The 19,676-nt window shown below is 42.1% G+C and overlaps 1 long non-coding RNA gene across 4 annotated transcripts in view; it reads left to right on the top strand.

The window, feature by feature from the left end:
* The window catches only part of LOC108896805 (uncharacterized), a 164,873-nt gene that overhangs the window by 37,690 nt on the left and 107,507 nt on the right, over positions 1-19,676 (top strand). For all 4 annotated transcript variants that reach the window (XR_001963182.2, XR_001963183.2, XR_001963185.2 and 1 more), the window contains exon 3: positions 19,169-19,279. This is a non-coding gene — a long non-coding RNA (uncharacterized LOC108896805). The remainder of the gene's footprint in view (positions 1-19,168; positions 19,280-19,676) is intronic.

The raw sequence follows: 19,676 nt of genomic DNA on the forward strand, positions 1-19,676 counted from the left end.
TCCTGGTAGCAAAGGTTTCCTCTCCCCTCTTACCTTCCCTCTCTCTCCCTCTCTCTCTCTCTCTCTCTCTCTGTGCGCTCTCTGCCTTATACCTCCAAGCCTGGGAGCGGAATTCTGGGAACATTTTTCCATGTGAAACAGCGAGGGTCAGTGCAGGGGTGTGACGCCACGGCATTGTTCCCGCTGCGAGGAGAGGAACCGTGCGCCGTGAGGCCAATTCCTGTCCGCTCCAAAAAAACAGCCACTTTCTCACACCGCTTTCCTTCCTCCACCAGACAGCTCAAAACAATCCCAGAGTGTTTGTGGGTACGAGGTGCAGCGACGCAGGCCAGAGAACAAACGAGCGGGAGAGGGAGATGCAGAAAAATAAAATTAAAAGAGGAGGAGAAAGAGGTCCTTTTCTCTTTTTTTTTTTTGCTGGTTTATCCAGACTGTTTATGGGCCATTGAAAACAAACAAAGGGGAAAAAGATCCCACTGTGCTCAACTGACACTCGCTCACACAAATGGCAGGCTGACATTATATTACTCTAAGTGGGCCTGAGCTGCCGGCTGTTAGCCCGCCCGCCTGGGTCTCAGCATAATCTGTTTTGTTGTAAAAACAATGAAACATTCTTGTCATAAAAAATGATTGCTGCTCCCTAGGCCACAAGTTTTTCATTTTTCCTGTCACCCACATTCTCATAAAAGCTCATCTGAATGTATTCAAATGGTTCCTCTGGGTAAATTTTGATTAAAGTTAATGTGTAATGGAGAGTTTGTGCATGCATGGGAGTATGTAGGAGAGTATTTAAATGATGCTTTCCAGAGTATCCTCAGCTTTTTGGTGTTGGCCTCTTTGACTTGTGGCCAAACCCATTTTGCCCCATTTCACCATAAATAGTCCCCGGAGAGCCAAACTAGTGGCTGTAATCATATCTTAGAGACATTACCATAACCCAAAACTAAATGACTGTGTCCTATTTCTGTCGACAGCAAAGCTACTATTAAAGTTGTTGTGATGACACTAACAAAAGGATGCACTTCTGTTATTGTATATAATTAGATATTTCCTATGATTTGGTAAATTGCAGCATTTTTTTCCCAGGCTTTTTAGTGAAGTTTTAGTGAAGCCATGAGGACGTCTAGCCCAGTTTAGGTCAGAATAAGCAGTTGCTCGTCTTCGGTTGCAGCCCTCCTCAGGTCAGAAGTTTAATAAGTTCCAAATGTGCTTCTCTGTGTGCATATGTGCGCTGTGTATTTAACGGGGGGGGGGCTTGCATACGTGCACCTCTCTGGCACCGACTCAAAGTATCTCCCTCCTCGCTATTCTCATCCATAACCCCAGCCGTCCCCTCTCACGACCCCCTCGAGAGCCGTGACGGTCCCATTGTTTTAGTCCACCATGCAATCTGCACGTATAGACACCTCATAAGACGCATTCCTCCCCGCCTTATCATACTTCATTTATGGTATGGAACTGATACAGAGTGGCCTGGCAGGAGTCCCTAACTCTGTATTCGATGTATGCTTTCCTGTACTCTGTGAGGAGGAAACATGATAGAGGAAGGATGAGCCTTCCAAATCCCTCTCATACGTAAAACAGGAGATTTTCCTATTTTGGTGCTCAGTTTCCTTTTAATAGTTTCTTCAAGGTTTATTTGACTTTTTCATCGCGCTCCTGTTTACCTCTTGGAGTCTTTTTTTTTTTTCATGACTGTGTTTTTTTTCCTACCTGTTTTGTCCAGAATGGAAACCGAGAGCACTGAGGAGAAAATAGCCGTGGCTGCTCTCTAGAGTTTCCTGCCTGTTGTCAAGCTTGTCTGCGTGCGTGCCCTGTCCTCCGTCCTCCTTGGCCTGCTTGTCCTCCCCACCCCGCCTCTCTTGTCTGAGGATGCATGCATGTGTGTGTGTGCGTGGGCTGGATGTCTGGGAAAGCCTCTGACACAGCTGAGGGAGGAGATGAGCAACAGGCCTAATATAGTTTGCAAGTGTGTGTGTGTGTATTTGTATATGTGTGTGTATGTGCGAGTGTGATGTGTATCATTAAGGAAGCACCTGTCCCGTGTGACCGTCGGTTCTGTTGCGTTTATCTGACCCCTCTCACATCAGGTGGCTTCCTGGTTTGCGTCAGATGCTGCTCCCCAAGGCCTGCTGGGATTGGCTGACATAAGCTCCTCCTGTTCCTATGCTGGTGTTCATTGATCTTTAGAGGGTAGTTACCTCCCTCACACTTCTTCTAAGGCCCAACATTAGAAACAGATCAGAGGGTTTTGTTTTTTCATTCATCCTTCACGGCTTTGAAACTGTTACATGAATGGAACCTGCTTGGATTGAATACATGTTGTCATGATTTTCACGTCTGAGTTTAAATTCAGCAAAATAGTCTGAAAACTAAATTCTTAAAAGAAGATTGGTTTCTATATTCTGTATTCTGCAATTGTTAGCATGTCCAGCTAACAAGCCACAGTGGTACCGAACATCACTTCCAAGACAAAGGAGCACAACAGTTAGTTTGGTTAGATATAAAAAGGCTACATTTGTGCCGAGCACATCCACTTTGTCCCATCTCCCTACTGTTTAGAAGCTGATCTTGGATGCTATCAAAAGTTCAGGATAATGTTAGCAACTCCATCATGGTCTTTAATGAATTTGGGGAGGTTTATGCTGCAGCAGTCCCAGCTGCTTACCAAATACATTACATGTGCAAGTCTTTAAGCTAAGCAACTAACCAGGGTTGTTTTAATGAAAAATAACAATAATAATACTACAACTGACTAGCTTGACACTGCTTTACAGGAAAAATCCTGCTGTTTATGTTCATGGATGGTGGGACATGGAGCTTTAGCATACTTCAGGCTATTTTAATTTTTTTTTGTTTTGAAACAAATCAGCTGGAAACACTTAATAAAAAACAGCCAGAGCTCAATCAGCTAACTAGCTACAGTTCATACAATCTGCCAGCAACAGTTGCCATCTCAACCAGCAGAATTGATGGTTGCAGGGCAGAAATGAGAAGCCTGCTTTTGTGTTTGAAACAAGAGGACCCATTGTTTAAAAATATTGGAAATTCATTTTGATGGGTAAATCTGTCACATTATCACTGTAAAGTGCACATGGGCTGTGAAATCCACAAATGCTTTGTCGTTAGTCTCATATTTGCGTGTTTGTATTTCTTATGATTTTAGGTAAACTGCATACCCTTATAGAAATACTGCACAAGCTTTACAGTCTTTCTCGAACCACAGCCACTTTAAAACCCAATCGAGACACAGCAGAGATTTCCTCAACCCCTGCGATCCTTGAATCTTTACAACCTTCATCAAAGACTGTCTTCACCTTGTAAACAGGACACTGCTGTCCTGTTTTCATCCTCCTGTTGATTACTCTGCCATCTTCCCCGCTGGCTCATTCCCATTCTGATCCCCTGGAGTCCTTTTCCCATAATGAATGTAACGATGTGCTGCATCTTAGTCTTCTGGCTGCAGATTATTTAGCCAATATCTGAGGATTGTTGGATTTTTAAAAATAATACAGATGTTGTTATAAGCATGTCTCTGACCAAGTTAAGTGGAAAGCGTACTGCTATCTTTTTTTTGTTATTCTACAGTCTTATTCACTCTGTGTAATCTTTCTCAGTCATGTTCTCCTCCCATTCCTCTCCCTCCCTGTGTTTTATGGTTTTATCAGTCCTATACAAAGCTGCCACAGTTCTTTAAATTAGTCCAGCGTCCAGCAAATCTACCCTGTTTTTTAACCTCCAGCCAGTGAGGTTTTGAACTCTGTTTGTTTACCAGCAGGAGTCTTTTCCTTGATCCCTTCAAAGGCAGCCTACTGTATTCTCTGATCCAAGCCCAGGATGAGACCAGCTGGGTTACTGCACACATCATTTGGGGAATTAAATGACGGTGGGAGCACAGAAACAGCAAACAGACTCAGCAGACCCCCATCTCCTTCCCCATCTCCCTTTCCCTCCTCCGTCCACCTATCAGACACAATCAGGTACTTGTGCTCTGGTGTTTCCTGCAGAAACAGCTGGACAGTCTGCGTAATAATGTGCTACATTATTGATCCTAGTAATGAAATTCTCTTGCCATTTGCTCGCTGAAGGACACATGAATACTGTAGTGCAAATGACTGCTAACTTAATCCATATCCCCGAAGAGCAATCAGGCGATTTATAAAGCCTCTTAAAATGTTGTAGAAGTTTCTTTTGTGGAACTAGCTTGAAAACTGTGACTTCCATGCCGCCTGTTTACTTTGTACTGCATATATAAATATTAGCCTCAGCCATTGTGTTCTCTCTGCTCTGCGTGCACTTAAGCCGTACAAAGAGCTTAACGGCTTCCAAGAAGGCCCTGTAGCTTGAAGCTGTCCGCATATTAACGTCAAGGTCAGAGAGGAGCAGATGTGAGAAAGTAGACAGTAATAATAATTTGGCTGAAAAAGCACTTTTCTTCACTGCCCTTGCCCAGACAAGGACAAACCCTCCCATTCAACAACTAGCAATGCATAAAAATCCACTGTGACACTGTATTTTGACAATAACAGTTCACCGGACAACCCCATATTGCTAAATTATACCTACCGTTATTCCTTAAGAGCATCCTGACTGCTGCTCTGACTTGATAAATAGACCCACAGGACAGCTAACCTAAGTGCATTTATGAGTGGCAGTAATCGAATATGGCTTAAAGGAAGTGATTCAATTACTTTTGTGTGTGACACGGCGTGCCCTCTTCCTTTTTTCTCTTAGTCTAATGGTATGGTGCCTGTAAAGAATGCGGTCCATATAGCCTCCTGTCATTGCACTTAAGTAGGGCAGTGGGATCTATATTTGGGAACAGCAGAGTGCTTTTCAATAGTCCAAAGTGCCCTCAATCTTGTCTCTACTTTTAAAGATGTAAAAGTTAATTTTGTATGTGTATTGATCATGACATATTTGCTGTGTTTATTAGGTTTGGCCCAAAGTGTTGAAGCTTTACCCATTGACTTGGTAACTGAAAGAATTTGAATGTCTGTGGGTTGTTTTATTTTTTTTATTAATTCTTTTTTATTTTACATGTACTACTACAAAAATCCCAAATAGCCCATGAAACAAGAAATAGTAATCCAACATTATTCATCAGGCATAACAATAATCAGTTACACCAAGGACACGCAACAAAAATTCCTGGCTGGACATGAACTGGTTTCGATTATACACATCTTAGATTCCCTAGGTCAACAAGATGCCCCATACTAAAACTGACCACAAACACCTCTAACCAATCACTTATTTATACTTTATGTATATAGTTTATATATATTTTTTAATCTGTACAAAAAACAATGTGTTATAATCACAAATTATGGTTAAACAAGACCTTATGTGCTGGACTATTTCTTGGCTGGGAGCAGGACTTTCTGACAGAGCCAAGCTAACTGTGTCCTCCTGCTTCCAGTCTTTATGCTAAGCTAAGCTAAGTCGCTCCTGGTTGTAGCTTCATATTTAGCATGCAGACATGTAAGTGGTACTGACCTTCTCATCTTAATCTTGGCAAGAAAACTTATATGCAGAAAGAGTTTTTGTATCACTGTTTGCAGGGCAGGACACATAATGCATGCAGTACAATAATGCTGGCCCCAGACAGCTCGGTGTAGTAGGTAACAGACACCAGAGCACGGTATGTTTGGAGCAGAGCCTGAGCGCAGCCTTATCACATCTAGATAGATTCTGATGTTGTCACTACAGTCTGGTTTGTAACAAAGTCTCAAAAATATCTCCCACCTCAATCACAGCAACCCTGAGCTTTCTCAGAACATTGCTTTCTGTTTCTAATCAACAACACGGATACAGTGCACAACAACAAGCAGGTTGCTTCTTTCTTGTAAACAGGCCTGTTTTCTGGCACTTTCCACGATTATGGTTGTGTCCATGTTGTTATCTACATAGCAGGTGTTCTAGCCCCCCCAGCTCCTCCTCCTTTGACCTCTTGTGACCCACTGACTGAAACAAGTTAACTGTTAAAGGTAGCTGGTTCCCCTATGGTACCCCACCCCCACCCAATGCTGAGGAAAAAATAATGAGCTTAATTGACTTGGGGGTAATTTTCGAGCTATTTCCTTTTTAATGGGCAATGGTTTGATGCCGTTTGTTTGGTAAATGGCATGTGCCCTTAATGGTCTCCCTGTGAATGAACCCTCCCCCTTTCTCTCAAGTCTCAAGTGATCTTCAGATCCTAAGAGGGCTTAAGTTAAAAAAAAAAAAAAGTCAAATTTAAAGCTGGGCTGTACATACCCAAGTGGGACAACAACAAATGTTGCAGTGACTGCTAATTGGCTTCGGATCAGGTTCCAGTACAAGCTTATGCGAAGTCAAGGTGGCTACCTCTGCATCACATGCTTTGTATTGTCTGCGGTTAGTCTTAAGTGCGCATGAAGTGAGGTTTTGGCCGCCCCTCATTGGTCTCTTAACCAGAGTCCCACACAAAGCCGAGATTTCTGTCACTTGTGTTTTTGTGCAGATGTGTTTTCTGTGACATTTGGTACAAAGGTTTGGGGATGTGTATACATGTGTGTCTTTGGTTGTGGAGGTTTTTCTCATCAGGGGCTTGGTTCCCAGGGATATTTACTCCCTGAGGCAGAAGAGTGACATTGGCCAGAGTGTGATTTTGTGGGAGAAACGCAGCCGCTACATCATGCAGTGGAACACATGGCCTCTCATACACACTCAGTCACACACACACACACACACAGCCATCTGGGCAAGGCAAATGTCAATTACATCCAATTCACCTCATGTCACTCAGGAATTGAAGTCATGGTGTAGTATCATTAAAACCATGATGTGTACTGTACTGCTGTCAGATATTGTGGAAACAAATGAGCAATAAATTTATTTTCAGCTTACCCATGGAAGATGACAGACACATCCTCCAACACTAATAGAAAAACACAAAAATGTGATGATGACTGGCCCACTTAGACGAATGGCGCGTCAGCTTTTGGCTTTGCGTCTGTACTTTCGGTGGAGGAACTGTATTTGCTGATGTATCGGCTCAATTATCTCAAAATGATGCAGCTGTGAGAAACAAATATTTCACCGGTTTCATGATGTCAGAATTATGTATGTGGAGGTAAACGCATGTTTCCGCAAGTGTTCTGGAAAATGTACAGCTCAGAGGAGCTAAAACATTTGGCGTGGGTGATACCTGTACCCCCACTTCTTGTTCATGCGTAATTTGGTGACACAAATTAACCTGAATTGTGTCAGTGGAACTCAAACAAACTTGTAAGCAGTGGGGGGCCTGTGTGATGAATGCCACTACGGAGTGGTTTCCTTACAAATGGCCCATGGAGTGATGTCATCTGGACTCCACAGACCTAAATCTGTAATGGTGAAGCAGGCCTATTATTTAATCTGAATATTAATCATTGAGAATAAATGAAGTTTTGCTTTAACTTGAGAGTCTACATATTTCTTTTCTCAATAGATCAAAATCAAGATGAAGCAAAACCATAGGACTCCATGCATTTTAATCATATAGAAAATATATAACTTTTTTTTAAATGCAGGAAGTGTAGAGATATTTATAAATATGCTGTCTGTGCATTGTTGCACTGTGTCTTTGTCTAGGATATTTTTGGGGTATTGTATGCCTTTAATAGGCAGACAACAGGAAATGAGTGGAAAGAGGGATGGAGAATGACACACAACAAAGGTTTCAGGAAGGACACAAATGACCTCAGAGACACACATTTGTGCTAAATATTCAAGGTCTGCTTACTTCCCGGAGCTTTTGACTGTATCAAAGGCTGTGGGACAGATTAGATTGTGCTGACAATATTTATCACCTGTTTCTAATCAACAACACGGATACAACGCATGACAACAAGCAGGCTGCTTCCTTCTTGTAAACGGGCCTGTTTTCTGGCACTTTCCACACCCCCTGGTATTTATTCTGTGAGGTGCTGTGGTCCCAGTGTCCCATGTGTGTCAGTACGAAGTTAACTGTATGATTTGTCAGTGTGGTCCTGGGCAAATTCAATTCTTCATCAAGACATTTTTTGAAAAATAGAGTGACCCTGACTGAATTTTTCCCAAGGACTGGGGTTTTTCCCCTATAATTTACTGGTGTATAAAACAGAAAAAAAAAATCTTCAGGGTACCTATGTGCAGTTTTATTTCCTATTCAGAAATTTTGCTTGTATGCTTGTATGAGGAGGGTGGTATTGTGTTACAGTAGTTAATACTGTCTCCTCACAGAGGAAGGTTCTGGGTTCTAACTTTTTAATAGGGTCTATGGTTCAAACCCAGGTTCAGTGAGGGCTTTTGTGTGTGGAGTCTGCATGTTCTCCCTCTGCCTGCGATGGGTTCCCTACGGGTGCTTTGGCTTCCTCCCACAGTCCAGAGACATGCAGGTTAGGTTAACTGGTGACTCTAAATTGGCCATAGGTGTGAATGTGAGTGTGAATGCTTGTTTGTCTCTATGTCAGCCCTGTGATAGACTGGCAATCTGTCCAGGGTGAACCCCGCCTCGCCAAATGTCAGCTAGGACTGACTCCAGCCTCCCAGTGACCCTCAAAGGATAAGCAGTATAGATGATGGATGGATGGATATATGAAAAGAAAAAAAACATAATGGAATGTCACAGATAAATGATACATTCGAGTACAGATAAATCACACTACATTAACTTAGACCAGTGGTTCCTGACCTTTTTGGGCTGCAAATCCATAAAAAAAGTATGTCTGCTTGTGACTGCCAACACTGGTTGCATGTGTCCACCAGCTGTGGCCAGTTTAACATGTATTTTTGTTTTGTTTTTACCAGAAATGCCTAAAATTATCCAGGAATTTGAAAGCCAGAAATATGTTTTTTTTTCTGCTTTCCAGGTTGGGAATGGCTGGCTTAAACAATAATTACCAATCACAGGACGGTAGAATATCTGTAAAATCAAATAATTGAATATTGAGCAATATATTCTATTTAGTTTTGCAATTTCACAGGCACACATATCATTCTTTCTCTCAGTTTTGGGCACATGCAGACTCATAAAATCTTGATTCCCGGGTTCCAGCACAGATGTAAAAAAGCCTAGATCTAATCATTATCACTCCAGACAATTTTTCTCCTTTTCCTCCTCCTCAGTTTCAACATCACAGCCTCGTTCCTGCACCGACTTGCGCTTCGTCCCATATGAAAATCACGTCAACATGGTTTCTATCTGACTGTTCATACATTAGAGTCAGGGCACTTTCAGTATCCCCTCACCCCACCCCACCCCGCACGCCTTGTTGCAGTCCTTCGCATGCAGTTCAGTATGGACACTCTCCTTATCTCTTGTCCTGCGTGTGCGATCTTGTTTTGGAGCGTTCTTATCTGTGCTTCTCCAAAACCGTGACACACTGCACAGATCAGCAATCTACACGCAGCTCGAGGGAATTTGTGGAGTTTAGGGTATTTCTCTGAGGAGAAATTCAATTAAGTACATGGACAACACTGTGTAAGTTTGACTTTACTCAAGCAACGCGTGTCCCCTTGAGAGCCTGCATGACAGGAAGATTGATAGTTTGTTTATTTCAATCAGGTTTGCTGTAGTAACACACTATATAAAACTTCAATAGTAGCTTCACACAAACTAACTACATACACACAGATACGAAATGCCTCTACTTGCCCATATATACAAGCATTTGGCAGAAATTCAACTGTATTGAACTACTGACAATGGAGACTTCAAACATGAAAAGCCTTGAAATTAATGTTATCCATCATTTTTGCCAGGTGTTGATTTGTGATGTGTGTGCATGATTTTCTAGGCTTGCAACAGAAAAGCAGGAAGAAGCCCGAATGACAAAGTGTAAATGAACTGTGTATGGCAGCAGACCCTCATCTGTGGTCCCATAGTGCTGCCTCTGGCCTGAATCAGCCAAAGTCAAGGCGAAATGTCCCCTTCCTGTCTCCTAGTGTTTTTTTTTTTTGTTTTTTTTTTGGCAGCTGCATTTCACACAGAAATGCAGATGACAGCATCCATCAGAGTCCGTTTGTGTTGATTCCAAAATGTCACAAACAAACCATGCCATTTTTTTTCCCCTCCCTTTTATTTTTTTCAACATGTGAAATCAGCAGGAGGTTTTCAGACATTCCAGAGGCTAGAAGAATGACAGCTCGCCTGGTGATTGTCTGGATCTGGGTTTTGAGTGGAGGAGAGAGAAAAACATAGTAGGCCAAAGAGCAACGAGGGAGGAACCTTCAAAATGCAGATTTCTCATTAGATGGATAGAGAAAGAGGAAAAAAAAGTTGGCTGTATTGGGAAAATTCACAGTCACATGCAATATAAATCATACTCAAGACGCGTTCAGAAAGGTTAAGAGTAACTCCTTAAGTAAAAAGTAAGCTAAAGTAAAAAAAAAAACTTTGGTTAGTCATTTGTGAAAGTCCTCTCTTTTGCGTGCCAATAAGTGGTACCATATATGAGTAATATGTGACATGTCTCTGTGTGTAAAAGGCCTTAGAACATCAATTTAAAAATCTATCATCACAGGCCAAAATATTTCACATGCTTGGAGAAATATAAAAGGAATTTTCTCATAGGCGAACACAGCTGTCCAGAGCTCTCGAGTCAGATCAGCTCAGATATTCATATTAATGCTTTTAGGTATGACTTTCTTCTCAGAAAGAAAATGGAAAGAGTGAGTTGCTGATTGTAGTACATGCCATTTAACAGGCTTGATCCAAACCACCACCAACGATCTGGATCGTTGATTGTGACTCCTCACAGTATGGTGCCTTGTTCTTGCCTCTGAATGTTCACTGATTTCCAGTGGCTGGTGGATAAAAAGAATGAAAACAACTTTGGCACTATTCATTAAAGATGCAGTTTGCTGCTTTGTGAGCTGAATGCGGCCTCCATCAGTTGACAGTGCTGTATGGATACATGTTTATTGTGAACACTCCAAATAGTTTACATTGTCCCTTATCAAAAAATCGCATGCACATTTCAGAAACACTCTCATAAACTGTTCTCTGCCACTTGTGTTCCCTCATGCATTGTTGTTCTTATCTTCCTGACACCATGCCCCTGAAACAAACAGGCTGTGGCACAATGAGGATTTGAAGAAAAAAAAAAAAGAATGGAAACAAATGTGATCTTTGGGTGCCCTTGAAAACCATTTGTGTGTGTGTGTACATGCATCCTAGGTTTCTCCTTGTGCACTATTGCTGTTTATGAGTTTATATGTCTGTGTATGTGCTGTACACCAGCCTCTCCCTGGTGAAGACAGCATAACATGGTCAAAATGCAGTTTCCTTTTTCCATTATTTTACCGTAAATACGTCTCGGGGCTGCAGAGAATGCTCATGCTTAGAAAGTGAAAACACAGACAGACACCTGGAAACAAAGCCGGGGGGTGGTGGGGGGGAGGGGGGGGAGTAGGGGAGTAGGAGGGGTGAGACTGAAGCCTGAAAGCGTTCCGCTCCGTCAAACAGCTCCATTCAACTCCTCAGTCGATTGAGCGTCAAGCGGTTTTGGCAATCACAAGGCTACAGCACCGATGATTGAGTTTCAGAGTGCTCTCAGCAACTCTTTGGTGGTGGATTAAAATCTTAACAGTATGCACACATCATAAAAGTTTTACCCTTAAACACCTTTTTATTGTGCTTCCTGTCTGCTCACAGAATGGCTGAAGTTGTTGAGTAAAACTGAGCTCATTTACTCCCAGGTTCATACTATTATATTTTCTTGAACTACAATGTGGTAGCACGACTGAAACACCTTCTTCTCTACTTCAGGTGGTTCTCCTTCTGTTTAAACCATTAGTCTAGAAATCTGGTACAGCACAATGAATGAAGGGGACACAGTGGTGCCGACATATGCAGACAATAATGGAGTGGATTTATATAGCAGTTTCCCAGCCCCTTGAAGCTCTTTACATTGTAAAAGAGGGGGGAACTCACACATGGAAAGCTTAGCACAAAATAGTTCAGGTGGTTTAGGAGCTAGACATAGAGCATTGTTTGATCCTAAGACTAATACTGACGTCTGGAAATCATAAGCTCTTTAAAGCAGTTTTAATGTTACAGTACAGGTCAACATTCTCTACTGAAGGAGGCCACTTCCTTTAAGATGAGTGACTTATTTGAAGGGAAAGGAGGAAATTGAAGTTCACTGGTCACACAGTAAGAGAGGTCTACTTCTTATCTCTCTGGCCCTAAAAAGTAAAGGCACCAACTTGACTTTTGTACCCTGCACTGGAGAGAGTATGCAGTTTTTCAGGTGTTACCTATGTCTGACCTGACTGACCTGCCCAGCTGTAATGTGATGCGCCAGCATGCGGTTCACCTCTCATCGCTTGTTAAGCAACCTGGCCAGATAGAGGACGCAACAACTCAGGCGTCAAAAGCTGTCTTAAATAACAAGCTGAGCAAAGGAAAAATGGTTTGCATTTAGAAAGTCCCAAGAGGTCAATCAGCCATAAGAGAGACTGAGCAACATTTGGAGAAGGACCAGTCACTCTGTTTGTTTTCAGTTGACATGTTCGAGGTTGGAAAGTGCTTTTAATAAGTCATCTCCAGAAGAAAGAAAGAAAACATCTGATGCCGCTTCCGCACCATTCTCAAGAGAATCCAGTTACTTTTTTTTATATGTCCATGTCTTTTCCCCATTTCACAAGCAAGCTGCACACCATTTCATTTTTAGCCATGCTAGGAGCATATATGGAGTATGTCTGTCTGTTGTTGGGTTGGGTCCCCAGAGGATGAAGCCTGAAGCCTTTTCCTCTAGCACCACCATGAGATTGATATTTGTGGTTTTGAGTGAAATGTCTCAACAACAATTGGATGGATTTTCATAAAATTTGGTCCAGATATTACCTGATTGTGTTTAATCGCTTTGATGATCCTTAAACTGGCGACCTGTCCTTGCCCAAGGTCAGCTAGCATTGGCTCTTGTCCCCCTGCTTCCATTATCTGCGGTATAGATAATGGATGGACTTTGGTGATCCCGCAACTTTTCATCCACGGTTATCATCAGATCAAAATCTATATTGCAAAACTAGTGACATCCTCAAGTGATAATTAGCAAATGTTAGCATGCTAAAATGCAAAACTAAGATGTTGAACAGGGTAAACATTATAACTGTTTAACACTAGTATTTTAGCATTGTCATCATGAGCATGCCTCCATTAACATTAAACTCAAGACACTGCTGTCCCTAAGCACAGTGCTGTCCAGAGCTGCTAACATGGTTGTAGACTCTAAGTCTTGTCAACTAAAAAGTTCACACAAAGACAGAAATATTCTGTCTGAGAACTTTAGTTGCTACTAGCTACTGAACAGAAATAAAAGACTTTGGAATAGAGACTGCTGTTTTGTAGTTTTATGAGCAAACAGGAAAACATGCTCAGAGTGCTCAAGTGTTTTCCCTCTGTCATGACCCAGGTAAACCAGCCACACTAAAAGCATTTTCTAATATGAGTGTGATAAGCGCACACTCCCACTTTCTTACAACTGCTCACCCAGTGTAATCTCCTTCTTTCTCAGGTACTTTCCTTACCCACAATCGGGCGTTTTACAGGCGGGTGAATCGAAAACAGATGCTGGCTCGCACACAGGAAGTGTTTTAAAGGCTTGGATGTAACTGTTTGTGACACGCTGTGACCACACGGCGGGCCAGGCCAGGCCAGCTGTGCACTTTTCTTGGGGAATGATAAGGGGTGTAGTCAAGAGACATTGCGTACATCTTCACCTGTGTCCAATATAAGGGTGAAGTTTTTGATGAGGGCATCCTACTGCAAATGAGCCGTGACCAAGACCAGGCCACTGAACAAAAGGAGTGGAGCTTAAAATGATTGGTTTTGTTGGAAGGAGGGATTTCTGTGGGTATAGATACAGTTATTAAAATTTGCAGACAAGGTTTTTTAAGTTATTAAAGTTACTTTCTGGGACTGTTGCTTTTGTTGATAGAGTCATGTCATGCTATGTCGTTTTTGGGTGGGATGTAATGTGTGTGAATGTGTGTGTACTGAGGAAGATGACTGTGATGTCTAGGTCTGTGTTATTCTGTTTGTCTATGCAGCTCTGTTTGCTACTGCAAATGTGAGTATTTGACTGAGATTTTGTGTTCTTTTTTGGAGGGGTGAGGAGGTCAGATTACAATTTGGGTGTTCTTCTCTGGCCGCAGAGAGCAGTGCTATCATCAAACAGGGATACACATTGTTCTCATTTAGCTTTGCATGGGAGAGTAGAGGCTTGGCAGAGCAGCAGCAGAGGCCCCTTCTGTTGATTCAAAAAGGTCATTTAATGTAATTTAAGTGACGTTTGACTGGAAACATTTGACAAAAGACTTATCATAGTATGTAAGTGATGAGCTGAACAATAAATATGACAACTTTTTAATATTTTTTTGTCAAATTTGCACACATAGGATTAGTCTGTGTACCAGATGGCGATCAACAAGTTAGTCGAATAGGATTCTTGTACTCTTGATCTAATCCCAGAAACAATTGGTTTTCAATATTTGTTGATCAGTGTTTGACTCATGCATGACTGAAAACATGTGTACTCCAGATAGTTTTTTTTTCACCTTATAATCAGTGACAGCAGCCTTATGTTGATTTTTACCAGATGATATTCCAATTTCTATTTTAGAAGATATGTTTAAATCTTTAATGAATTGACAGCAATGCAAAAATGTGTAATTTGTCTTCCTCAATAAATCTAAGCTACATGAGAATTAGCCAACTGTTTAACATGGATAATTATAGCTGATTGTTGGGCACCGTGGTGACTTGCGGTCTAAGATATGTACCATGTAACTGCAACATTCCTGGTTTGAATCAAGACAGTGCTTCTTTTCCCACATTTCCTGTTTCACTTTACAAGCTCCTACAGAATTCCCCAATAAATACTTATAGAGGCTAATAGGTAAGAGCTAAATATGTCCATATTGCACATAATGTAATGGAAACAAGCAGGACATTGTGGTAGAATATATACTATATGGTACTACTGCAACAGGACCATTGTTAAAGATCTGAAAATGTATTTTTCTGTGTAAATTCTCATTGCAAGCAAAATGGGATGTAAATAATACACAATTTAAAATATTCAAAAAGTGGCTTTGTCCATGTTTCAAGATTTTAATATACTCAATGTGTCGGTTGGTCCTCAAGGATACTCACAATGCATTTTGGTAAGAAACACCAAATGTAAATGATCTTTTTGTTTGTTTACAAGAAAACTCCACAGGGCACCTTTAACTTTTCAAAGCAACAATTTGGATTCTCCCTTCTCCGTTCCCTTCTAATAAGTTGCTAATCCAAGTGTTTATATTATATCAGTGGTGTAACCCCTTGTCCTCATCTTTGTGTAAAGCACTATAGAGCCACCACTATCTACACTGTTAGTTTGACTTGAAGGCAGTCTACTCATTCCCACATACAGACATGCTTGGAGACTGAGATTACAAACGGTGTAATCCTCCTGTGATTACAGTTATGCCCACGTGTAAATGTGAGAGAGCGGTTAGAGTCTTAAGTAACAGTGTGACAGTAGTGGTGTGGTCTGGAGACAGCTTTCACACAGTCTCTTACTCACTGAAAATGATGCCCTCTCAGTGATGCCCTAGGCATCTGTGCCAATACTTCTGAAGGTCTAGCACACTGGTGTTGGATATTTCACTATACACATCTGCATCTGCCTACTTTCAGAAATTCATCTCCTAACATGATTCTTAACTGGATGTTATGCTGTGCTTGGCTAGAAAACCTCCACAACAAAAAGATGAGAGTCAGGTTGAGTGTTTGCCAATATGCAGACTAGTGGTCCATTAAATTGGTTGCTGACAGTGGCAGCCACAACAGGGCCACTGAGTGTAATTGAGTGGAAAAGCTGGTTCATGCTGTAGTGTGTTTGTGGTGTGCTGACAGGTGAGAACAGTAGGAGTTTGGCTCTCACTTGGGGCTTGACTCTTTTAACGGGTTTTAGTGCCCCGCTACTACACCTGCTCCTGCAGTGGAAAACAACCACAAAAAAGTGTTTGCAAAATACTGACTCTCACTCTGTTCTGTTTGTGGTGCAGCTGAAACTCTGAGTACCGTTAAGGCACAATACATTTTAGAAACACATTCATCACGACAGACTAAAAGGTGTAATTTATTATTTATTTAAGGGATAGCTCAATAATTTTGGAAATATTGTACTCTTATTTGGCTTACATGAGAAGACTGATACCACTCTCATGTCTGTACAATAAATGTGAAACTACATCCAGTAGAGCATTAGCTTACCTCAGCATAAAGACTAGAATTAGGGGGAGAAAAGCTAGTCTGTCTCTGTCCAAAGCTAACGAAATCTAAAACCCTGGTAAAACCACAACATGGAGGTGCTGTTAGACAGATTTTATTACGTTTGGACAGAACCAGGCTAAGCTAACTGTTGGCTTTAGCTTTATATTTATTGTAGATATTAGCATGGTATTGACATTTTCATCTAAATCTAAATGAGAAATAAAAAAGTGCAGCTCCCAAACTACTCCTTTAAGAATTTAATTACGTAGTTTCATCAAAAGACAATTTGTTCCTCGTTAAAATCACACCCCGTTGTAGTAAAATGTGCCTGCTGCCCAGAAACAGATCTCTGCCTGTTGAATGCTGAATCTCGCCTCAAGGGCCCACCTGTGAGTTTCTGATGGAGGATGTGGCCTTCACTACAGTGAGCAGATTTTACACATCATGCAGCATCTTAAGAAAACAAGATATAACAAAATGTGTCCCACTGAAGCCAAAATCGAAATACAAGTATCATAAGTTGAATCTGCTGTCACAGGCTATCCAAGAGGAGGTACAGCAGAGTAGGTTGAGCGATGGCAGAGGGGAATTTTGTTGAAAGGGTGTAAAAGTGGGCAAAGATCTTTGAGCTGATGAATCATGGAGTTAAGAACCTCCAAACATCCAAGCCATGCCAAAACATCAACATGTCTTTTACCATCGAGTAATACAAACATCGCAGTGCCAGTGAATGCCTCTTTGAGGCCCGCTGCACTTATTCTAAGGAGTGCCCCAAATTGTTTAGTACTCTTTGTTGAGCAACTGGCAGACAACAGTTGGCACTCCAGACCCACAAAAGCACAATCTGTCCTATCCCAGTGAACCACAGAGAGAGGTCAGAGTGAGGGCACAGAGGGCAAAGAGACACAGGCTGCTTTCTCACTTATCATCTATGCGGTACACCCACCATTTTCCGTTATAGTGTGATTTAGAGCTATTGTGTGGGAATGAGCTTTTACTGGTTACAATAATGTCATTACATGATTTGCAGTCTCAAGAGCTAGTTCGGCGCAGTCGCTAAAGCTCCCATTCCCGCGATGTGGAACTGTTGTGCTTGGATTCACAGGGGAGCTGTTTACTGTGGCACCACTCATTCTGGCCATTGTTTCTGAGCTCTTAATGACAGACTCGGCCACAATGGAAATCAAAATGGAGACTCTGTGCCAATGTGATACGCATGCAAACTGCAAGTTCATGGGGCCAGAGGTGAGGAACGGGCCTTGATGAGGAATCAAAAAAGTCATAAAATCCTGAGTGAGTCAGACTTGAGTAGATTCAGATGGATCTGTTGCATTATTACATGTTACAGACTGTGTAAATATTGTGGAATGACATTCACCTCCACAGATTTTAAACTGTGTTTGATTTATTTATAAATCACAAACTATTTTTCCACTGCCCAATTTCATTACATGTGTGGCAACAGATGTCTACTTTCTTCCAGTGAGTGATGACTATAATTAGCGAGAGCGCTGATGTCTGGATTGTCCATGTAATCTGCTCTGTTTGGTCTCTGGGTTATTTACACGGTCCTATAAGTGAATCAGTCAGCACATCTGCAAATTAATGAGGCATGCTGCGTACAGTTTCGTGGTTTTCCTTGCAGATGCAGACAATCCAGAGTGATTTCTAATAAAAATTTGTCATAGCCGATGGCTGAGGGCTTTGACTTAGAGGAAACATAACCGATGGGTCTATATACTGTGAAGTGTGAGGCAGGTTGTCAAACTTGGATTACGTGCCTTTGTACTATTGTATGTATCAGCTCAGCAGCTGTGCTGCAGTGCCAATTAACGTTTCACTTCAGTTTACACGCTGTCACTCTACGCACTGAGTAATAACTACATTTCAATCACAGTCTTATTTGCCTGTCATGCCAAGGCCAAGTAATGCAGTCTGAGGTGTGACATTCTGTGGAGAGCTCCCCTATTTCAAAGGCTATTAAAAACACTAGTCTGACAGGCAGGTTTTCCCTGTAGGGCTTGTCAGTCACCCAGCCCAGTCATGTTCCCCAGCTGCTGATGGAGCGCCAAAGCTCACAGAAAACAAGTGGAGATTTTGTAAGACAGGTTCAAGTGACCCTCTGTCCCACGTTTCCTGGTAAATCAGTGTTTGGTTTTCACCCACACCGAGTTTCTAGGGGAGAGAGGAGGGTGGAGGGTGGAGGTGCGACTGCCATCCAGCTAGATAAAGGCTTGTGCCAAGGCCTGAACAAATAAACAAGGGGATGATTATTTCAGCACACACGACACTAATTCAGAGTGAATTAAGAGTGCCTCGGCTCACAGCGCCGATAAGCCAAACCCCTGTCGCTCTCAGCCCTCGCCTCTGTTTTCTTAACTAATGCCCTCCTCACTCCGTCCTCAGGCCTGTTTAATCAGTTTAAGATCTGCGTTGGATCCACTACTCACCATTCAGGAATGAAAATGTCAAAGCAAATTATGTGAATGAGCCAATTCACACATCCTGTGTGTGTTTTCAGACCAGATCGGTGCGTTGGATCTCATTGTATGTTTGCTGTGTCTTTCTCTGAGCTGTTCTGCTTTATTCGCTGAAACCCAAACCTGCAACAGGAGCTGATGACACAGTCGATGAACAGTTAGTCAGGATTTTGGAGCTCCTCTCCCTTTCTTTAACCACAGACAGCTAGAGATCTTTTGTGGATTTACAGTTTCTACACTTGAAGCCAAACTTTTACTCACTGCCAAAGTGACATTATTTTTTATACATACTCCTGGCCAACGGGATCAGGATTTACTTTATGGGATGATACTTCACAGCCATGCAAGTGTTGCACAATATAAATAATGATTCATTTAATGACTACAGCAAACAACTACTCCTTGAAATAATCCAATTAATCCTCCTCTTTTTCAGGCAAGCTCCCCTTGTTTTGAGACTCATTCCAACTGGATGGTTTGCAGATGTTTCCTCGCCGAGACTCATCAGTGAACTTCACCCCAACTCGCTGCTGTACCAGGGCTTACGGTACGGGATTACACTCTTTTGGTTTTTCTCATGGTGACATGGCGCTGAAGGTAGATAAAAGGAGTGTTATTCTATGATTAGAGCCGGAGCAACTCCTTAATGACCTCCCCTCCCCCCCACCGTCACTCCCTCCTCCTTCTAGATCAGTCATCGGCCGTCTGGTCTCTCTGGCCAGCATCACGTAGACCACAGACCTCTGGTCCCCATTAGTCCCCCCGCCCACCTCCTCCCCTTGTGTAGTATCTCTGAGTCCGATGGTTAAAAGACCCAGGCGGGTTCCGTTCCACATTAGTTTTGGCCTGGTATCTGGCCTCAGCAGTGTGTTTGTGGCGCTGCCCTGCAGCAACGCCATGATGATTGAGTGGCGCTGAGTTTCCCCCGCTTTGATGCTTAAAAA

Source organism: Lates calcarifer, linkage group LG7_1 (assembly GCF_001640805.2).
Source record: "Lates calcarifer isolate ASB-BC8 linkage group LG7_1, TLL_Latcal_v3, whole genome shotgun sequence".
In the NCBI taxonomy this organism is placed as follows: domain Eukaryota; kingdom Metazoa; phylum Chordata; class Actinopteri; family Centropomidae; genus Lates; species Lates calcarifer.